The following is a 20,907-nucleotide window of genomic DNA, read 5'->3' on the forward strand; positions in this document are numbered from 1 at the left end:
TTGAGAGAGAGAAAGAGAAAGAGAACGGGGGAGGGGCAGAGAGAGAGGGAGAGACAAAATCCCAAGCAGGCTCTGTGCTGTCATCATGGAGCCTGATGCAGGGCTCAATCTCATGAACCCCAAGCTCATGACCTGAGCCAAAAATCAAAGAGTCCCACGCTTAACCGTCTGACCACCCAGGTGCTCCTGCAAGGTTTTAGAAAAGAAAAAATGGACTTTAGGAAAAAATGGACTCTCACAGAATGTCATCCCAACTCCTCTGACCCATGGCTTGAAAAGGTCAATCAGGACATTTCCAGCTAAGGGCTCTATCAAAAACCAGACCTAGAGTCTCATATGCTAGCTAGAGTCTCCTATGATCCACCTGGATTTGTTGGCAATGGACAGCATTTCCTATGGGCATATGAATGCTTAGATAGCTGGCAACTTGGAACTCAATGCTATTGGGGCATTTAACTGTTCCTGTTAACATCCTTAACAAATCAAGAGACTTCTCATCGGTCTGCCCCATTAGGCTTCCAGAGCATCTTAAAAATGTGAAATTCTGGGGGGCATACATGACTCCCGGTTTGCCTCCATCGGAAGAGATTTTCTTCCTTGGGTTGGAGTAAGTGCCAATGAACATATGATCAGATATCTCCCCCTAACCTTAGGAGAGCTAGCCAATTCCACAGCAATATCAGCCCACTGACTATCACTTGACTGTTTGACTAATGTAGTTTTAGATAATCACATAACCCTTGGTTATCTACTTGCTGAACAAGGAGGTATTTGTGCAATAGCAAATACCACCTGTTGCACATGTATAAATTCATCTGGAGAAGCAGAAATTCAATTACACAAGATCAGGGAACAAGTGCACTGGTTACAACAAATCTCACTTAATGACCCCCAGTCTTTTGATCTATTTAGCTGGGTTTGGGGTCTCCATATGGAACCATCACATAAACTGTATTTGTCATATTACTTTTAATCCTGCTTGTATAATTAATTTTAAACTTGACCTGATGCCTGTCAAATCTCTGCAGAAGTAATGCATCAAATAGGGTGATGCTAGCTCAGCACTTCAAGATGATCTCCAATGTTTATGACCTTGACAAGACATAGACCTTAGATGGAAAGTGACTGAGATTTCTCCTTCCTACGCTTCCTTATTCCTCAAATGTGGCCTCGATGGTTTCCAATCATTATGCACTTTCCCTCCAATGTGGGTCAATGACAACTGAAGAAGATCTTTCCTGGTACTGAGGGACAAACCACTAAATTTAAAAAAATCTGACTCTTGTTCAGCAATACTTTCGAGGAAAAATCTTGATCAAAAGGGGGATATGTGAAAATAAATGAAGGAAACATCATTTAAAATGGAGTCAGGAAGCCCAGGAGTGGGACTTCTCAAGTACAAACCTCTCACTGCAGCCTACAAAACTAGCAAGAAGGAAGATAATTACTTTGACAAAAGAAGGCACTTTTCACATAGGAATTTATCTCTTATCTTTAAGAACAGGAAGATCCCCGCCCCACCCAGCAAGACACACTAACCACCACCTACAGCCAATGAGAAACCTGCCCCCATCCTCAAACTCTGGTTCTCCAGTCAACTTTTGTCCAGAACTCTCCCCAATTTCTCCTTAAAACCTAATAAAAGCTGGCCTTCCCTTTGTCTCTTCAGACTTGCCTATGGTTTGCCATAGCTTATCACAAATTGTAATTCTGCTCTTCCCAAATAATCTCATTCTTTTACATAAATAAAATGGTTCTTTGTTCTGTGTAATGTTAACACCCAACAACCCTTACCCCCCCCCCGCACACACACAATGGCCAATGCCTGTGACTGCAAACTGCCTGGAACCTTAGTCCCTGGGAATGAATGGGTGGTGGTATCCTCACCCCCTGCTATATGGCACACACTGAAACTGAGTGCTATCAGGTGCCACTGTAATATATAGGCTGAAACACAGGGCTCCATCTTAACTGGCCACCCTCATCACCACCACCAACCCCTTCAGGGGCCGAAGGGCAGGTTGCATAGGGGGGCTCAGAAGCCCAGGTCTATGTGTTCCCCCCAGTGGGCTCCTACCAAGAGATCACCCGCCCACTCACCACCCCCTCCACCACCTCCCTCTTCTCCTCTCCATTCACCGTAGCCTAGCAACCCGCTTACCAATAAAAGAGGTCCAGGATGACGTTGAGAACGTCGGAGGATTCACTACAGGCCAAAGTGGAATTTCAAGGTGAGTGGAAGGGGGGGGAGGGTCGTCGCCCTCCAGGAGCCAGGTTCCGAAGAGCCGTAGAAGGACAGCGGCTCCCAGCAAGCCCGGGATGGCATAGCTGAGACCGACCACAGGTTAGGCCTCAGACCAGGAAAAGAACAGAGAGAGGTGAGCAGGAAGCGCGAGGCGAAAGGGAGCTGGGGGGAGGGAGGCAGGAGGCGGTAGGTCTTCCGCAAAAAATCACTTTTAAGAACTGAGACCAAGGGGAACAGAAGTGCGGGAGTCGCTCAGGAGCCCAGAGCCCCGCGCGCGGCGAGAGGAGCAGCCAGGTAGGAGCTCTACTCCACGCTGCGCCCGTAGCACGCGTCCTGTGCTTTGAATTGCGCTCGGTCTGAAGCCAGTCCCATCTGCAACTGGGCGGGCACTGAGCCAGCTGCGCCGCTGGCTCCGCCCACTCCATGGCAGCGCCTGCCTAGCCAATCAGGAGATTCCAGGAGCCATACAAAAAGACGTGCAATCCTACTACCTTCTGCAACTAGGGCGCTGCTCAGTCCTCTGCTCTTTCAGGCATCTGCGGTTTCTCCAGGGGCAGGCTTCAGCACCTTGGTTGCTGGAGGGCTGGGCCGGAATCAGCTGCTTGATTTACCCTCCTCCGCCTCAGCACCTCCGCCTCTGCAAAAATGCAAAATTTGCTTTTCTCTTGGAAGAGCGTGTGCCCAAGAGTTTGGTGGGTTTTGTTGTTGTTGTTGTTGTTGTTGTTGTTGTTGTTATGTTTGTTTTTGTTTTGGTGAAGGAAGTGCAGTGGTTTGAGTGTCCTGGCTGAATCTGTATTCTAAAAGAGCTGGACATCTTAGGGGAATCAGGAGGTACTAGACTGCTTATCATTCCCAGACACTTGAGCCTCCAGTAAACCTCAGTGCCTCGCCTCTGGGTGGAGTGGAGGAGGGTCAGCAAATAAGTTTTATGAGGGGACTCTGGCCACAGCAATAGTGGCCCTTCAGTAGGACAGAAATTGGGCTCCAGGAGCATCCCCTCTGATGGGGTTCATAAGCAAGCGGCTAAGAAAGAATTCCCGAGACGTCTTTGGTGCAAAAAGGTGATTTTATTAAAGCACTGGGACAGGACCCGTGGCCAGAAAGAGCTGCACTGGGGTTGTGAGGAGTGACTGATTATATATTTTTAAGTTTGTGGAGGGAGGGAGATAGAGATAAAGTAAGTTTCTAAGGAATTTGGAAGCAAGGCTTTCAGGACCTTGAGGACTAGCTGTTAAGATAAGGTTACTTTTAGTTTTTAACAAAACACAAACATTAAGGAAGTAAGGCAGCCACGCATTCCTCAAGGAAGGTCACTCTCTGCATGTTTCAGATATCTATCAGTGGGCTGCAAACTGTAAGATTTAATTTAAGCTACATTTCTCTTGCCTTTGTTTTACTCCTCACCACCACCCCCCAACTAGAGGATGCAGAGTTGGAGCGTTCTTGGCTGACACCATAGAAGGGGAAAAGAAGGTAAAGGTAAGTGTATCTTTAAGGGAGTTAGCCCCTAGAGAGCAGGCCATTCTACTGTTCCAGCATTCTGGCCCCATCATATGGAAAAGCCTGGCATTTTGTCTAGAGGGCATCTATTTTTTCCACTACCCTGAACATAGTCCTGTGGGATAGAAGGATATCAGAGAATGAGGAAATGCCTCCACTCATTACCCTCTGTCCTTCCCATCTCCAAGATGAAGCAAGTTTTGGGACGCCTGGGTGTCTCAGTCTTTTAAGTGTCCATCTTCCACTCAGGTCATGATCTCGTGGTACATGGGTTAGAGCCCCACATCTGGCTCTGTGCTGACAGCTCAGAGCTTGGAGGCCGCTTCGATTCTGTCTCTCTTTCTCTCTCTGCCCCTCCCCCTTCTCGTTCTCTCTCTCTCTCTCTCTCTCTCTCTCTCTTTCTCTTTCTCTAATAAATATTAAAAAAACTTTAAAGGGGCGCCTGGGTGGCTTAGTCGGTTAAGCATCCGACTTTGGCTCAGGTCATCATCTCGGGGTCCATGAGTTCAAGCCCTGCGTTGGGCTCTGTACTAACCTCTTCAGAGCCTGGAGCCTGCTTCAGATTCTGTGTGTCTCTCTCTCTCTGCTCCTCTCCCACTCATGCCCTCTCTCTCTCTCTCTCTCTCTCTCTCTCTCTCTCTCTCTCTCAAAAATAAATACATAAACGTTAAAAAATAAAAAGCTTAAAAAAAATGAAACAAGTTTAGAAAGAGGCCTCTTTAGAGCACATAAGCCAGACAGGCAGTCAACAAATAGAACTCAGTGATGGCATGCCATTTAAAAGTGTTAAAATCAGGGGCGCCTGGGTGGCTCAGTCAGTTGAGCCTCCGATTTCAGTTCAGATCATGATCTCACAGTTCCCTGAGTTTGAGCCCCACGTCAGGCAGTCAGGCTCGCTGCTGTCAACACAGAGCCTGCTTTGTGTCCTTGTCCTCTGTTCTCTGCATCTGTCCCCTTCTCTCTGCCCCTGCCCTGCTTACGCTCGTGCTCTCTCTCAAAAACAAAACAATATTAAAGAAAAAAGTAAAAGTGAAAAAATCAAAACAGATTTCAAGTTCGCTTTTGGTTAACTATAACATTCAAACAGAGGGGCGCCTGGGTGGCTCAGTCGATTAAGTGTCTGACTTGGGCTCAGGTCATGATCTCACGGTTTGTGAGTTCAAGCCCCACGTCGGACTGTGTGCTGACAGCTCAGAGCCTGGAGTCTGCTTTGGATTCTGTGTCCCTGTCTCTCTCTGCCCCTTCCCCACTTGTGCTCTGTCTCTCAAAAATAAATAAATGTAAAAAAAAAATTTAGGACATTCAAACAGAAACATTGTTCCCTTTGTCTTTCCTTGAGTATCTGGTAAATGAGTTGGGACTGCTTGTACCCAGCATATTGCAAATCTTCTGTTTGGAACTCCTGGGGGTAGCTGAGTGTTTTGCACAGCTAAAGATTTAACTCATTACCCCACCTCAACAACCACCCATCTATTTTTTTTTACCATTTTAAAATCACTTTTAAAATATATCTCATCATTTTCTGCCTTCTTACAAGCAGCAGAGCACCCTAGCACCTTCCTTTCCCCTCTTTTCCCTAGTACCTTTTTTTTCCTTCCATTGCAGCAAATGCTTCCTTCCCACCAGTGCAAGATTAGAAAAAAAAAAAAAGTGGGAGTATCCATATATCACTAACCATTACATACAGGAGTGGGTCAGTCAAGCCTACCACTACTGCCCTTAATCCTTCATCCCTTGTCCCTGGTCACTCAGGCATCCTTGGAGACAGTCCTTGCTTATCAAAGACAGAAAGGCCATTCCAGGTAATTTTGCCCAAGCACCTGAATTGTACATGTGGGGACACTGAAGCCTAGAGAAGGAAGAGGAATTGGCCCAAGGTTACATGGCAGAGGCCGAAACTAGAATCTTGTTTCCAGAATGGCCTAGTTCCAGAACTGGTTTTTGTTTTTGTTTTTGTTTTTCCAGTGATAAATTGGTTTTGACTGGTATTTCAGTCAACCACCAGCAGGTGGGAGTAAATTTGTTTGCAAGCAGGTTGTTCTTAGCACCCTGGAACAAATTGCACACTCCGTCCCACATTTGTCAAAGCAAGCCTGAATTATTTTCTCCCTAGGTGTCCTTGTGACTATAGTGATTGCTAAAAACTTGATGGCAATAGTTTACTTCCAGAGCTTACATCCCAGACTCCCATGACAAATACCCCCAAAGTCAACAAGAAATCTATAAAAGCCAGTATAATTTGTATGTGTTCAGCTTTTGTATAGTTAATTTATTAGAATATACATAAATATCCAGGTTTAATGGACTTAAACCTGAATACAGGATCATGGTATACTGACCTAGGCGTTAACCCATCTGTGTTCTGACCCAGCTCTGCCACATTACAGAGAGTATTCCATTTTGGCTGGAGTGTAATGTGAGTTGGGAGGTAAGACAAGAGGTAAAAGAGGTAAGAATAAAAAGAATAGGTAGCACCTGGCCTAGTGAGGGTCACACAGTAAATACCTATTCAGTGAATAAGTACAGCAAAAAAAAGAGTTTTAGATCTGATTGTCCAAACTAAAGAATTTGATTTCTGTTGTACATTCAACAGTAAGCTTTTGATGGATTCGTGCAGGGGAAATGATACAATGAGGAAGAAACATTCAGTACCTCTGTGAGGGAGAAGGAGAAACTGGAAGGATGAGACTGGGGAGGAGAGCAGTTAGGAGAATATTGTATACCTCTGCTTCTGGTAATGGCAGACTGAGTAATTTGGACTAATCATCCCAAATAAGGACAACTAAAAAAAAAAAACTAGATAAAACATGAAAAGTAATTACCTTCACTAAGAGCTAAGAAATGATGAGGCTAAAATCTAGAAGAAGACAAGGACCTGGATAGAAAAGCCCAGCACTATAATCCACTTTTGCCCAAGGGAATTTGCTGAATCCAAAAGAAGTATTGTGAAACTGAGCTGTGGTTTTCATGACCTTATGGGCAAAAGGGACAAGAAGTTGAAACCCACTTCCCAAATGAGTAGATCTAATAAGCCACTCAGCCACTTTAAGCTGAAACTAAGTGGCTACCCTCCAGGATAACAATGAATCAGAAGTAACAAGCTCTTGCATGGACTTGTAGCCTAGATACCCATCAGCAGGGTGATCCAAGGAACTCCCAATCCCTGAAGTTGGATTAAAGGAGTCTTGGTCAGGGGCACCTTGGTGGCTCACTCAGTTAAGCATCTGACTTTGGCTCAGGTTATGTTCTCACAGTTTGTGAGTTCAAGCCCTGCCAGGGGCTTGCTACTGTCAGTGCAGAGCCAGCTTTGGATTCTCTCTCTCTGCCTCTCCCCTGCTCAAGTGTGCATGTGTGTACGCACATGTGTGTCTAATAAATAAATAAATACAACAAAGAAATCTTGGACAAGCACTGTTGCCAGACATTTGGGCTTGCAGCCTAGATACCCATCACCAAGGTGATCCAAAGAACTCTCTTTCCTGAACCTGGATTAAAGTAGTCTTGGACAGGTACTGTTGCCAGGCATTTGACAAGAGCAAGTGAAAATACTCTCCACAGAAAGGTTTTGTCTTCTAGGTCTGAAATCTGTCTCACAAATAATTTTTCTATAATATATCAGCATGTAGTTAAAAATAAGTAGGCACTCAAAGAAAAAAAATCATTGTGACAACTGGAAGAAAAAATAGACAAAAATTCAGAGAGACTTCAGATATCGAAATTATGACACACAGACTATAATGACTATGGTTTACTATAGTTCAAAAAAATAAAAAATAAGCTTTAATGGGGCGCCTGGGTGGCTCAGTCAGTTAAGCATCCGACTTTGGCTCAGGTCATGTTCTCACGGTTCGTGGGTTCAACCCCGAGTCGGGCTCTGTGCTGACAGCTCAGAGCCTGGAGCCTGCTTCAGATTCTGTGTCTCCCTCTCTCCCTGCCCCTCCCCCACTCACCCACTGTCTCTGTCTCTCAAAACAATGTTAAAAAAATTTTTTAAATATGCTTTAAAATAGCTGCAGGGAACAAAAAAAATCATAAAAAGTGACAGTCAATTTGAAAAATAAATAGGACATCTAGAACTAAAAAATATAAAGATTGAGAGTTCAGTGCATGTGTTTAACAGATTAATAAACACAACTGTTAGACAATGATAGGTATAATGAAAAATAAACTTAAGAGAATTATTTTTTAAGCTTTTATTTTAATTCCAGTTGGTGAACTGCAAGTAATATTACTTGCAGGTGTACAATATAGTGATTCAGCAATTCCACACAACACCTGGTGCTCATCACAAGTGCCCTCCTTAATTCCCATCACCTGTTTAATCCCCCCCCCCCCCCATCTCCTCTGGTAACCATCAGTTCTCTAGAGTTAAGAGTCTGTTTCTTTGCCTCTCTCTCCCTCCCTCCCCCTCTTCCCCCCCCCCTCCCTCTCCCTCTCCCCCTCTCTCCCTCTCCCTCTTCCTCTCTCCCTCTCCCTTTTTCCCCCTTTACTCCTTTGTTTTGTTTCTTGAAATCTACGTATGAATGAAATCATGGTATTTCTTTCTCTGACTGACTTCTTTTGCTTAGCATAATTCTCTCTACTTCCATCCATGTCATTGCAAATGACAGGATTTCATTCTTTTTATGGCTGTGTAACATTCCATTTTTGTGTGTGTGTTTGTTTGTGTGTGTGTATACATACCACATCTTCTTTATCCATTCCTCAGTCGATGGACATTTGGGCTGCTTCCATAATTTAGCTATTATAAATAACGCTGCTATAAACAGAGGTGCACGTATCCCTTTGAATTAGTGTTTTGTATTTTTTGGGTAAATATCCAGTAGTACAATTCATGGATCATAGGGTACTTCTATTTTAAACTTTTTGAGGAACTTCCATACTGTTTTCCAGAGTGGCGGCACCAGTTTGCATTCCCACCAGCAGTGGAAGAGGGTTCCCGTTTTTTCACATCCTCATCAATACCTATTGTTTCTTGTGTTGTTGATTTTAGCCATTCTGACAGGGATGAGGTGATATCTCATTGTAGTTTTGATTTGCATTTCCCTGATGTAAGTGATGATAAGAATCTTTTCATGTGTCTGTTGGCCATTTGTATGTCTTTGGAGAAATCTTCTGCCCATTTTATAATTGGATTATTTGTTTTTTGGATGTTGAGTTGTGTAAGTTCTTCACATATTTTGGATATTAACCCTTTATCAGATATGTAATTTGCAAATGTCATCTCCCATTACTGGGTTGCCTTTTGTTGATTAACTTTGCTGTGCAGAAGCTTTTTATTTTGATGTAATCCTAATAGTTTCTTTTTACGTTTGTTTCTCTTGCCTCCAGAGACCTATCTGGAAAAAGTTGCTGTGGCTGATGTCAAAGAAGTTACTGCCTGTGTTCTAGGATTTTTATGTTTCCAGTTCTTACATTTAGGTCTTTAATCAACTTTGAATTTATTTTTGTGAACAGTGTAAGAAAGAAGTCCAGTTTCATTCTTTTGCATGTAGCTGTCCAGTTTTCTCAACACTATTTGTTGAAGAGATTGTCTTTTTCCCATTGGATAGTCTTTCCTGCTTTGTTGAACATTAATTGACCCATAAAGTTGTGGGTTTATTTCTGGGTTTTCTGTCCTGTTCCATTGACCTATGTGCCTATCTTTGTGCCAGTAGCATACTGTTTTGATTACTACAGCTTTGTAATATAACTTGAAATCCAGAATTGGGATGCCTCCAGCTTTGCTCTTCTTTTTCAAGATTGCTTTGGCTATTCAGGTTTTTATGGTTCTATATCAATTTTAATTGTTCTAGTTCTGTGAAAAATGTTGTTATCATGATAAGGGTTGCATTAAATATGTAGGTTTATTTGGGTAGTATAGACGTTTTAACAATATTTGTTCTTCCAATCCATAAACATGGAATATCTTTCCATTTATTTGTGTCTTCTTCAGTTTCTTTCATCAATGTTTTATAAGTTTGCAGCGTACAGGTCTTTCACCTCTTTGGTTAGGTTTATTCCTAGATATCTTATTATTTTTGGTACAATTGTAAATGAGATTGTTTTCTTAACTTATCTTTCTGCGGTTTAATTATTGGTGTATAGAAATGCAACATATTTCTGTACATTGATTTTTGCATCCTGTGAATTTACTGAGTTTGTTTATCAGTTCTAGCAGGTTTTTGGCAAAGTCTTTCAGGTTTTCTGTATATAGTATCATGTCACCTGAAAATAGTGAAAGTTCTACTTCTTCCTTGACAATTTGGATGCTTTTTATTTCTTTTTGTTGTCTGGTTGCTGTGGCTAGGACTTCCAGTAGTATATTAAATAACGTGGTGAGAATGGACATTCTTATCTTGTACCAGACCATAGAGGAAAATCTCTCAGTTTTTGCCCATTTAGGATGATGTTAGCTGTGGGTTTTTCACATACAGCCTTTATTATGTTGAGGTATGTTCCCTCTAGACCTAATTTTCAGAGGGTTTTTATCATGAATGGATGTTGTACTTTGTCAAATGCTTTCTCTGTGTTTGTTAAAATAATCATATATGGTTCTTAGCCTCTCTCTTATTGATGTGATGTATCACATTGATTTGCCAATATTTAACTACTGTTGCAATCCAGGAATAAATCACACTTGATCGTGGTGAATGATTTTTTTAAATGTATTGTTGGATTTGGCCTGCCAATATTTTGTTGAGGATTTTTGCATCTATGTTCATCAAGGATATTGGCCAGTAGTTCTGTTTTTGTCTTTATCTGATTTTGGTATCAGGGTAATGCTGGCATATAGAATGAGTTTGGAGGATTTCCTTCCTTTCCTTTTTTTTAAATATAGTTTGAGAAGAATAAGTATTAACTCTTCTTTAAATGTTTGGTAGAATTTGCCTGTGAAGCCATTTGGTCCTGAACTTTTGTTTGTTGGGTGTTTTTTGATTACTGATTCAATTTCATTGCTGCCAATTACTCTGTTCTAATTTTCTATTTCTTCCTGTTTCAGTTTTGGTAGTTTATTTTGAGGAATTTATCCATTTCTTCTAGGTTGTGCAATTTGTTGGCAAATAATTTTTCATAATATTTTCTTATAATTATTTGTACTTCTGTGATGTTGTTGTCATTTCTCCTCTCTCCTTTGTGATTTCATTTATTTGAGTCCTTTCTCTTTTTTTCTTGGTAAGTCTGGCTAAGTTTTATTGATTTTTTAAAAATTGTATTCATTTATTTTGAGAGAGAGAGAGAGCAGGAGGGGCAGAGAGAGAGAATCCCAAGCAGGCTCTGCACTGTTCAGCGCAGAGTCCAACGCAGGACTCAATCTCATGAACCATGAGATGGTGACCTCAAGTGAGATCAAGAGTTGGATGCTTAACCTACTGAGCCACCCAGGTGCCCCTCAATTTTATTGATTTTTTCAAAGAAACAGATCCTGGTTTCATTGATCTTTTCTACTTTTTTTTTTTTTTTTTTACTTTTTAGATCATTTATTTCTGCTCTATTTTTTATTATTCCTTTCCTTCTGCTGGTTTTAGGTTTTTGTTTGTTGTTCTTTTTCTAGCTTCTTTAAGTATAAGGTTACATTTTTTATTTGAGTTTTTCTTGCTTCTTGAAATAGGCCTGTATTACTATATCCTTTCCTCTTTGGGCTGCTTTTGCTGCATCCCAAAGGTTTTGACCATTGTGTTTTCATTTTCATTTGTTTCCATGTACTTTTTAATTTATCCTTTTATTTCCTGATTGACCTATTCATTGTTTAGTAACATGTTATTTAACCTCCATGTATTTATGGTTTTCCAGATTTTTTCTTGTGGTTGATTTCTAGTTTCATAGTGTTGTGGTCAAAAAAATGCATGGTATGACTTTGATCTTCTTGAATTTGTTGAGGCTTGTTTTGTGGCCTAATATGTGATCTATTCTAGAGAATGTTCTATGTGCACTTGAAAAGAGTGTGTACTCTGCTGTTTTAGGATGGAATGTTCTGAATACATCTGTTAAGTCCATCTGTTCCAGTGTGTCATTCAAGGCCAGTTTCCTTGTTGATTTTCTGTTTAGATGATCTGTGCATTGCTGTAAGTGGGGTGTTAAAGTCCCGTACTATTATTGAATTATTATTGATTAGTTCCTTTATGTTTGTTACTGTTTTATGTATTTGGGTGCTCCTATGTTGGATGCATGAATATCTAGAAATGTTATACCTTCTTGTTGGATTGTCCCCTCTATGATTATATAGTGTCCTTCTTTGTCTCTTGTTACAAACTTTCTTTAAAGTCTTTTTGTCTGATCTAAGTATTGCTACTCCAACTTTCTTTTGACATCCATTTTTATTATAGATGTTTCTCCATCCCTTCACTTTCAATCTACAGGTGTCTAGGTCTGAAATGAGTCTCCTGTAGGCAGCATATAGATGGGTCTTGTTTTTTATCCATTCTGTCACCATGTGTATTTTGGTTGGAGGGTTTAGTCCATTTACATTCAAAGTAACTATTGATAGTTGCATATTTATTATCATTTTTATTTGTTTTTGTGGTTGTTTCTGAAGATTTTCTCTGATACTTTCTCATCTTTTTCTCTTTCATGTTTTGTTAATTTTCTTTAGTGATATATTTGGATTTCTTTCTCTTTATTCTTTGTATATTTATTAGTGGTTTGATATATGGTTAACATTAGGCTTGTATATAACCTCTTCTGCATATAGCAGTCTATGTTAACTTGATGGTCATTTAAGTTTGAACCCATTCTTTTCTCATCTCTACCTGTTAGGTATATGTTATTATATTTTATATCTTTTTTTGTGAGTACCTTAAGTGATTTTTTTATAGAAATATTCATTTTTACTGCTTTTGTGTTTCATACTTTTATACTGTCACTTTTGCTCTCTCCTTTCCACTTAAAGTGACCCTTTTAATATTTCTTGCAGGGCTGGGTTAGTGGTCGTGAACTGCTTCAGTTTTTGTTTCTCTGGGAAACTCATTATCTCTCTTTTCTGAATGATAGCCTTGCCAGATAGTGTTCTTGGCTGTAGGTTTTTCCCATTTAGCACTTTATATCATGCCACTCCCTTAAGAGAGAATTAATAAGTTGAAAGGTAGATAAGAAGAAATCATCCAGAATTCCTTATAGTGAAACAAATTATAGGGAAAAAAAGAAAATATATGATAAGAGACACAATGAATAGAGTGAGAAGGTCTATAGTACAGTTGAGTCTCAGAAGGACAGGAAAGAGAAATGGGGAAGATGATGGCAAAAAATTTTCCAGAGCAGATGAAAGGCAATACTCCAAGGATTCTAGAAGCCCCTTGAATCCTATGCAGGGTAAATAAAAAGAAATCCACACCTATACACATCATAGTGAAAGTGGAAAAAAAAAACAAGAACAAAGAAGACTATGTTAATGATCCAAATTAGAGACAATGAAGTCTTTTTTTGACATGTAAAAAGTTGTACACATTTATTGTATACAATTCAATGAGCTTGGCAATAGGTATATACCTGTGAAACCATCATCATCATCAAGGCCATAAACATAGAGATAATGAGTCTTAACATTAGGCAGGAACAGAACAGATTGAGACAAGCAGATGAGCCTTTAGATTCTGGCCTTTAGAATGTCTTTTTCTCAAACTTACCATGAAGGACTATTTTATCAAGGTATTATCCATTTCATTCTAATTAATTAAATTCATTTGTTAACCAATCTATTTGTTGGAGCAACCTGACTCCTAGGAGCTGTTCCCAGTTTTCTCTTCATACATGTAAGGCCATCATCGTATATGTACATGTCCCTTATCTCATGGGCTATAAAAAAAATAAATATTCTCCATAGAAATTGTGATGGTTAATTTTATATGTCAACTGGCCTGGGCTAAGGGATATCCAGATAGCTGGCAAAACATTATATCCATGTCTATGAGAGTGACTCTGGGAAAGATTGGCATTTGAATCAATAGACGGAATAACGAAGATGGCCCTCACCAATACAGGGAGGCATCACCCAATGCACTGAGGGCCTGAATAGAAGGAAAAGGTGGACAAAGAGTAAATTCATTCTCTCAGCTTAAGCTTAAACATCCATCTTCTTCTGCCTTCAGACATTGATGCTTCTGGTTCTCCAACTTGCAGACCCCGACTGGGACTTACACCATCAGCCCCTTGATTCTCAGGCCTTTGGACTCTGACGAAATTATGCCCGAGCTTTCCTGGTTCTCCAGCTTGCAGACAGCAGATCTCAGGGTTTCTTGACCTCCATAACCACGTAAGCCAATTCCTATAACAAATAAACACATACCTCAATACCTACCTACTTACCTACCTACCTACCTACATAACATACATATATACATACATATATATTCTATTGGTTGTTACTCTGAAGAACCCTGACTAATACAGAAATAAAATGCCAGTAGCAACTGAGCTCCAAGAATGGAGAAATGTGCTTTTATATGACTTTCCAAGAGAAAGCATAATAAAAGTGAATTTATGTAGAAATTCTTCTTTCTACTCATCTTCCCCATCCAACTTTCACTGTTTCTGAGGAAAAGTATATAAAATGAACAATTTTGGGTTCCCAAGGTGTTTTATTACAACCTTTAGCCTTGACCATATGCATTCACTCACTGGACTACCTATGCTCAACCTGCATAGAATTTGTCCAGGGGTTTATATTTGTAATAGACCTAAAAGTGCAATGGACTACTTGTTACTACAGCTGTTCACACAACTAATGAATAGCTAGTTGTCAGGAATGTGATAGAGGCAATTCTGCTCCATATGGAAAGCTGTTTCCATCAGAGTTTCTGTGGCCCACTGAATTTCTGACATTTCCAGACAAAATCTAAGCTAAAAACAACTGTTTATGAATTTTTTAAGAATAATTTCAAATATTTTGTTCAAAATACTTCATTCATTGATTTTGTTGAGGAACATGCATTCTTTTTAAATTTTTAATGCTTATTTTTGAGAGAGAGAGAGAGAGAGAGAGAGAGAGCAGGGAGGGGCAGAGAGAGGGGGAGACACAGAATCTGAAGCAGGCTCCAGGCTCTGAGCTGTCAGCACAGAGCCCAATGTGGGTCTCGAACTCATGAACTGTGAGATCATGACCTGACCTAAAGTCAGACACTTAACTGAGCCACCCAGCTGCCCCGAGGAAGAAGCATTCTTATGTACCCACAAAGACCCCTCAAACTCCCACAGAATATTGTTTCTCCCAGAGAAGATATTAGGCAGGCAGGAAAGCCTTTTCCATTGCCTAATCCTAAGCCAATTAGAAAGCTATCCAACAGTAAAAACACTAACCTGTCTTCATTTATAGAATGCAGTATGCACCAACAATTTTGACCAAGTGTCACAAAGGGAGAGATTGCTGGATTTTTTATTCTATTTTTTCTGGTTTCTCTTCACTTTTGCTGGACATTCACAATTTGTGTAGGTCACAGCTCTCTCCCCAAAGTCCGCAGAAACCTGCTTTTTAACATATATATCATCTTCCAGCAGTATATCCCTCCCTTTCCATTGAAGGGTGGGAACAGGCAAAATACTCCACTACATCTAAGGTATTTATCTCAGGGACTTGTAGCATAGTTTACTACAAAGGGTAATGGACTACAAATCTGAAGATCTAATGCCACAGCCTCTGAATCTGTTTTATTGTATGAAACATGGAAGTGGTAATAATGCCTATTTGTTAATGGAACAACCCTGACAGAAGGGAATCCCTGTGTGTCCCAACTTCTGGCTCATTTCCTCAACCCTGACATGTTTCTCCTTGTCCATCTGGAAGAACTGTTGTCACTACCACTTCTAGCCATCAGGGGTCATCAGTTCTCATGGTCTAACTGTGGAATGTGTCTTTTTATGCACCCCCCTTTTTTATCTTAGAGAGGTAGAGTGAGAGCGAGAGCGAGAGAGAGAGAGAGAGAGAGAACAGGAGCTGGAGAGAGGGGCAGAGGAAGAGAGACAGAGAATCTTAAGCAGGTTCCACGCTCAGCAAGCCAGACTAACATTTACAAACTTAACATTCTTCAGAAACTCTGTGTAACAGAGGGGAATAAGCACAGGAAACAGACACTACTGAGGGAGGTATTAATGCACTAATGGATAGACCTCTACTACTACACTGAAGTCCTAGCTGCTACTGTCTACACTATCCTTCACTGGGGCTTCTGATGGCTTCCCTCTAGTTACCCCTGCCTCTCTCTTGATTCCAGGGGGTAAGAATCAGGGGTCCTGTACAAATGATAAATGGTAGCCCCTGGAACTGTACAGAGCACAGCCTGTGTTGCCATATGTCATAGAGAACTTGTCCCCACCAGCACTCTAGCTTCTATTCCATACTGTGTAGACTCAGGCAGTCTTACTAGTTTACATTTAGCATGTCCAGTTAGCATTGCTTGAAAGATGGATCTGCATGCCTTTTGTCTTAGAATACTAGATGGAGAAGTGTTCCCCAGTCAGATACAGTGTCCATCCCCATAATGCAATCAGATAAAAGAGACAACCTCTTCATATAAATCCTGTTCAAACATACCAATTCTTCTACAAACTTTTACCTTGATTCCATTAACCCTTATATTCTTTTTTTAATTTTTTTTAATTTTTTATTTATTTCTGAGACAGAGAGAGACAGAGCATGAGCAGGGGTGGGGCAGAGAGAGAGGGAGACACAGAATCTGAAGCAGGCTCCAGGCTCTGAGCTGTCAACACAGAGCCCGATGCGGGGCTCGAACTCACAGACCGCGAGATCATGACCTGAGCCGAAGTCGCATGCTCAACCAACTGAACCACCCAGGCGCCCCAACCCTTATATTCTTAACTGTAGCTCCCATTAGGACTTCATCAACAGGTTTTGGTTTTGCAATACTTGACAGGGAACGTATTCCCCTGTGTGACATAATATGTTCTCTCAGTCTAATTGTAGCCTGTGTCTGGGCTTCACCAATGGATTTTGGCACCACAACACATGAGGCTCCTATGTCAATGAGTCCTGGAAATCTCTTTCCCACCCTCTGATCATTTTATCCATTCTTGTGTAGAAAGCTTTGGGCCTCCAGTGAAAGCTTGAGCCAAGGGCCCCTGGCCCTTTTTGTCAATCTTTAACTTGATTAATATGCCTAAACACTGCCACAAGCACATTATTGGTCAGGTTTCTCATTGTAAACTCAGCCTTTATGCTTTTTAAATTTTCCAACTGGGATAAATAGACTAGATTTGTTAGGAGCACTTTAATGTTGGGGAACCAGCAGGGGGGCCCTTTGGCCCTCCCAACCTTTGGTAATGCTATATTAAAACCTTGGTTTTGAAAAAAAAAAAAAAAAAAACCTTGGTTTTAACCCCATCAATGTCCATTTTATTCATCCCATTTCTCAACTATCTAAACATTTTTACCCTGCAGGACAAATCCTGTGACTCTCCCCTTTCTTTTTCCCTGTTTGTTTCACTCCTATCAATATTTGCCTTATTCCATAATATTTGCCTTTTTCCATAATAACTGTTTAAAACTTTCCACCTTATTGGGAAGTCCCTTGACTCTCCTCTCACTTCTTCCCTATTCTCTTGTTAACTAACCTAATATTTTTACTAGCATCTGGAAGACCCATGAGGGGAAGTTGAGACAGCAATTTCAATAAAGTCCTGAATTGTCCCTCAGTTTTGTAGCAAGGTGTTTTGTCGTGCCCATGTGAAAGAGGACCCCTTAACCACCGCATTTACCATGACATGGGTAATTGTCATATTCAGTGGGTAAAATAGTCTAGCTATCATAAAGGCTGTCCACATGGCTTGCATACAGAGCATATCAACAGCTACCTCTGGAGATATTCCACTTGGCTTTCACAGGGAGAGACTTTTACCTTTCTCAAGGTAAACAGATCTTATAGTGCCTTTTATCCAGTCCACCAGACTCGATGTTCCCTTAGGAATAACCTCCTTTGTGTCTGAATCACATATAGCTATCTGTAAATGTTCAGTAGTGAGCTGTGTGGGTCCTGCATCAATCCTAACATGCTTTTCTATTGCCAGGTGAACTGGGGAAACTCTGGGCCCTGAGGCCTTGAGCCAGCCTGACTCAATGATGTCAGGCAAAGGCTCTTGGTCTTATAGGGAGAAAGAATTCAAGGACATACACAACACAGTGGATGAGTGACCTACATAAGCAAGAAAGTTTATTAAAATGAAAGTATACTCTAGAGACATGAGAGCTAGCAAGAGAGAGAAGAGAGAGAGATGTAAGCCCTTGGGGTTTGGGTCTCTATATTTTATTGACAGTTGTTAACAAAGGGTGGAATATTAATAATTTGAGACAGGGATTTCTTGGAAGCAGGGTTTCATGCTTTTTATTCCTTATTTGGTCAGGAGTTTCCTGCCATGGAACCCGCTATCTTGGTTTAATCCAGCTTCATGTAGAGTGCTGCCAAGACAGGGCTCTGACTTTCTCAATAGCAGGCAATGACCTCATTTTTGCTGGTCTCCAGGCCTCCTATTAGAACCTAACTAACTTTCTCTAATACTTCTACTCTGCATCATTCACAGCTAAAGACACAGACCCTGAATTAGTCATTGCCATAATCCATTTCAATAAAGGTTCCTCAAGAAACCGATGATACTGATCCACAAAATGAAACAACTCCTTCACACTGCACGCTCTTGAGGTAAAAGGGAAGGGAGACTTGGGAGGCAAGTTGACCAAAGTAAAGCCATTTGGGTTTTAGGCTGACCCTAAAAGTCAGCAGGTTATAAAATGAGTCATAATATCCAACTCATGGAAGACCACAACACCCCACTCCCTCTGGCAGTAAAATCCATAAAGCCTGGACACTCTTAAAATTGCTCCCTGTGGGTAATTTCACAGCCCTAAGACAATGAAGCAACTAACTGCCCAACATAAATGATAAACCCAAAGCCCCTCCCTATACAGTTAGCTAATTTTAAAAACTTATAAAACCCTTCAATAGAGGCAAGTGGGGGTCTTCTTCCTCATCTGGGAGGACAGACCACTACTTTGTAAAGTATTTCCTTTCTTACTTCTAGACCTAATAAATCTTTGTCCCTTTCTCTAAATGGCTTGTTCTTGATTATTTATCCTGCATAGCCAAGAACCCTCTTAGAGAGGGTCCTGAGTCCCTCCCTCCTGGGGCCTGAGTCCATCAAACATTATTCTGGTTTCATTAGTTTCTTGGTTTTGTCCTCTCCCCACATTGACTACCTTCTTGATGACCAGAGATCATAGAGGGAGTTTCTTTTGTGCTTGCATAATTTTTCTCTTGGCTTTGAGGTGAGTGGCCAAAGCTCAGACTAAGTGAAATCTGAGCTTGGTCTAGCATCAAGATTGGACCCAGTACCTTCTTTTAATTTCATTTTAAGTATCACAGATAACAAAAACCGAGGGATTAATATTTGGCCTTTTGCTTATTAGTTTGCATTTCCTTATATGCATCTAGTGAACCAACCCCAGGATTTGGATCTATTTTTTTTCTTTTTTTTTTAATCTGAAATTTATTGTCAAATTGGTTTCTATACAATACCCAGTGCTCATCCCAAAAGGTGCCCTCCTCAATATCCATCACCCACCCTCCCTTCCCTCCCACCCCCCATCAACCCGCAGTCTGTTCTCAGTTTTTAAGAGTCTCTTATGCTTTGGCTTTCCCTCTCTAACCTCTTTTTTTTTCTTCCCCTCCCCCATGGACTTCTGTTAAGTTTCTCAGGATCCACATAAGAGTGAAAACACATGGTATCTGTCCTTCTCTAAGTGAAATAAGTCATACAGAGATGGATCTGTTTTTAAATTCCATTGGTAACTGATTGCAGCATAGCTGCTGCTCCAAACTAGCGGTAACCGTGTGGCCACCCAGGAGTCAAAAGTTATTTATCCCCCAACCTTTCATTCTTTCTCTTCCCAAACCACATGTTTCCATGACCCAGGGCCAATCTAGAAAAGATCGCACCTCATTGACACTAACTGTATTAGAGAAGCCCCAGTCTTCCCTCCTGTTGTCTTCTCTTCCACTAATATAGAATATTACTACCACATTCACAGTGCTTCTGCCACCAGATGTGTGGGTCTGGGGTTGGGGATCCTCATATCCAAGCAATTCTGCAACACCAGCTTGGTGTCCTACACTGATGATTTGCAATTACTTTCTCCTGTTCTGGGTGTTGCCCTTTCATCTCTTGAAAGTCCTTTGATGTCCAAGAGTTTTTAATTTTGATGTAGTCTAATTTATCATTTTTCTTGTTGTCGGTTCTTTTAGTGTTATATATAATAAATTGTTACCAAATCCAATGTCATGAAGCTTTTCTCCTATATTTTCTTCTAATAGTTTCATAGTTTTCACTTTTTCATTTAGGTCTTTGATTAGGTTTTGAGTTAATTTTTGTATACGATGTAATATAAGAATAGTTTTCACATTTTATGTTTGTATTGACTATTAGGCATGTAAGTGATGACATTGAGTAGGGATTTGGATATATGACCTCCTCCTCTGCATAGCACATTCTTCTCACTCTTCCTTTAAGACCCAGTCTAGCTATTATGAAGTATCTCAGACTGTAAGGGAGAAGAAAACTTCCAGAAGTTGGAGTTCATAAAAAATGAGGACTTGGAAGTGGCCATCACATTTGTTGATTAGAAGGCCCATTGGTGAGCACTGAGGCAGCAGAAAACTGACTACCATGTTTGGAGGAATCATAAGAATAGGCACTCTATCAGAAGACTTTGCTGCGTGGCCTTGTTTGCCTTTTATTTTGGCAGTCTTTTTAGCATTTCTCAAGTGTTTTGATGATGAAAGAGATCCAGGAGATTTACACCTTTATTTTACTTCAAAGATGCCACCCTCTTTCCAGAAAGGGATGTTATAACTCTGGAAGTTATAGGGAGACAGATTTTGGCTTAGACTAAGTTATAATACAGGGAGCATCAGAGTCAGATCAAATTAGGAGTTCAAATCCCAATTCTGCCACTCACCAGCTGTGTGACCTTAGACAAGTCACTTTCTCTGATCCTCAGTTTTCTCATCTGTAAAATTAGACATTGTGGAGGATTAAATGAGATCAAGTTAGTAAAGACACCAAGAGTAGTTACACAGTAGTGTAGTGACACAATAGTTGTTAGAGAAAAATAATATTTAGGAAAAGCCAAAAATGGAATGAGGTTTCCATCATTGGGGATTTTCAAAGACAGACTACATGATTAC

The 20,907-nt window shown here is 40.7% G+C and overlaps 1 protein-coding gene across 4 annotated transcripts in view; it reads left to right on the top strand.

The window, feature by feature from the left end:
- The first annotated feature begins 2,247 nt into the window (after positions 1-2,247).
- The window catches only part of LOC125931884 (small ubiquitin-related modifier 2-like), a 145,001-nt gene continuing 126,341 nt past the window's right edge, over positions 2,248-20,907 (top strand). The window contains exons 1-3 of one of the 4 annotated variants that reach the window (XM_049644153.1): positions 2,248-2,378; positions 3,667-3,724; positions 13,841-13,973. The gene's annotated coding sequence lies outside the window, so the exon portion shown is untranslated. Of the gene's footprint in view, positions 2,379-2,804; positions 2,938-3,666; positions 3,725-13,840; positions 13,974-20,907 lie in introns of those variants that run through there. The other 3 variants (XM_049644155.1, XM_049644154.1, XM_049644156.1) reach the window with 3 other exon arrangements.

The sequence above is a fragment of the Panthera uncia genome, chromosome X (genome assembly GCF_023721935.1).
Source record: "Panthera uncia isolate 11264 chromosome X, Puncia_PCG_1.0, whole genome shotgun sequence".
Taxonomy (NCBI): domain Eukaryota; kingdom Metazoa; phylum Chordata; class Mammalia; order Carnivora; family Felidae; genus Panthera; species Panthera uncia.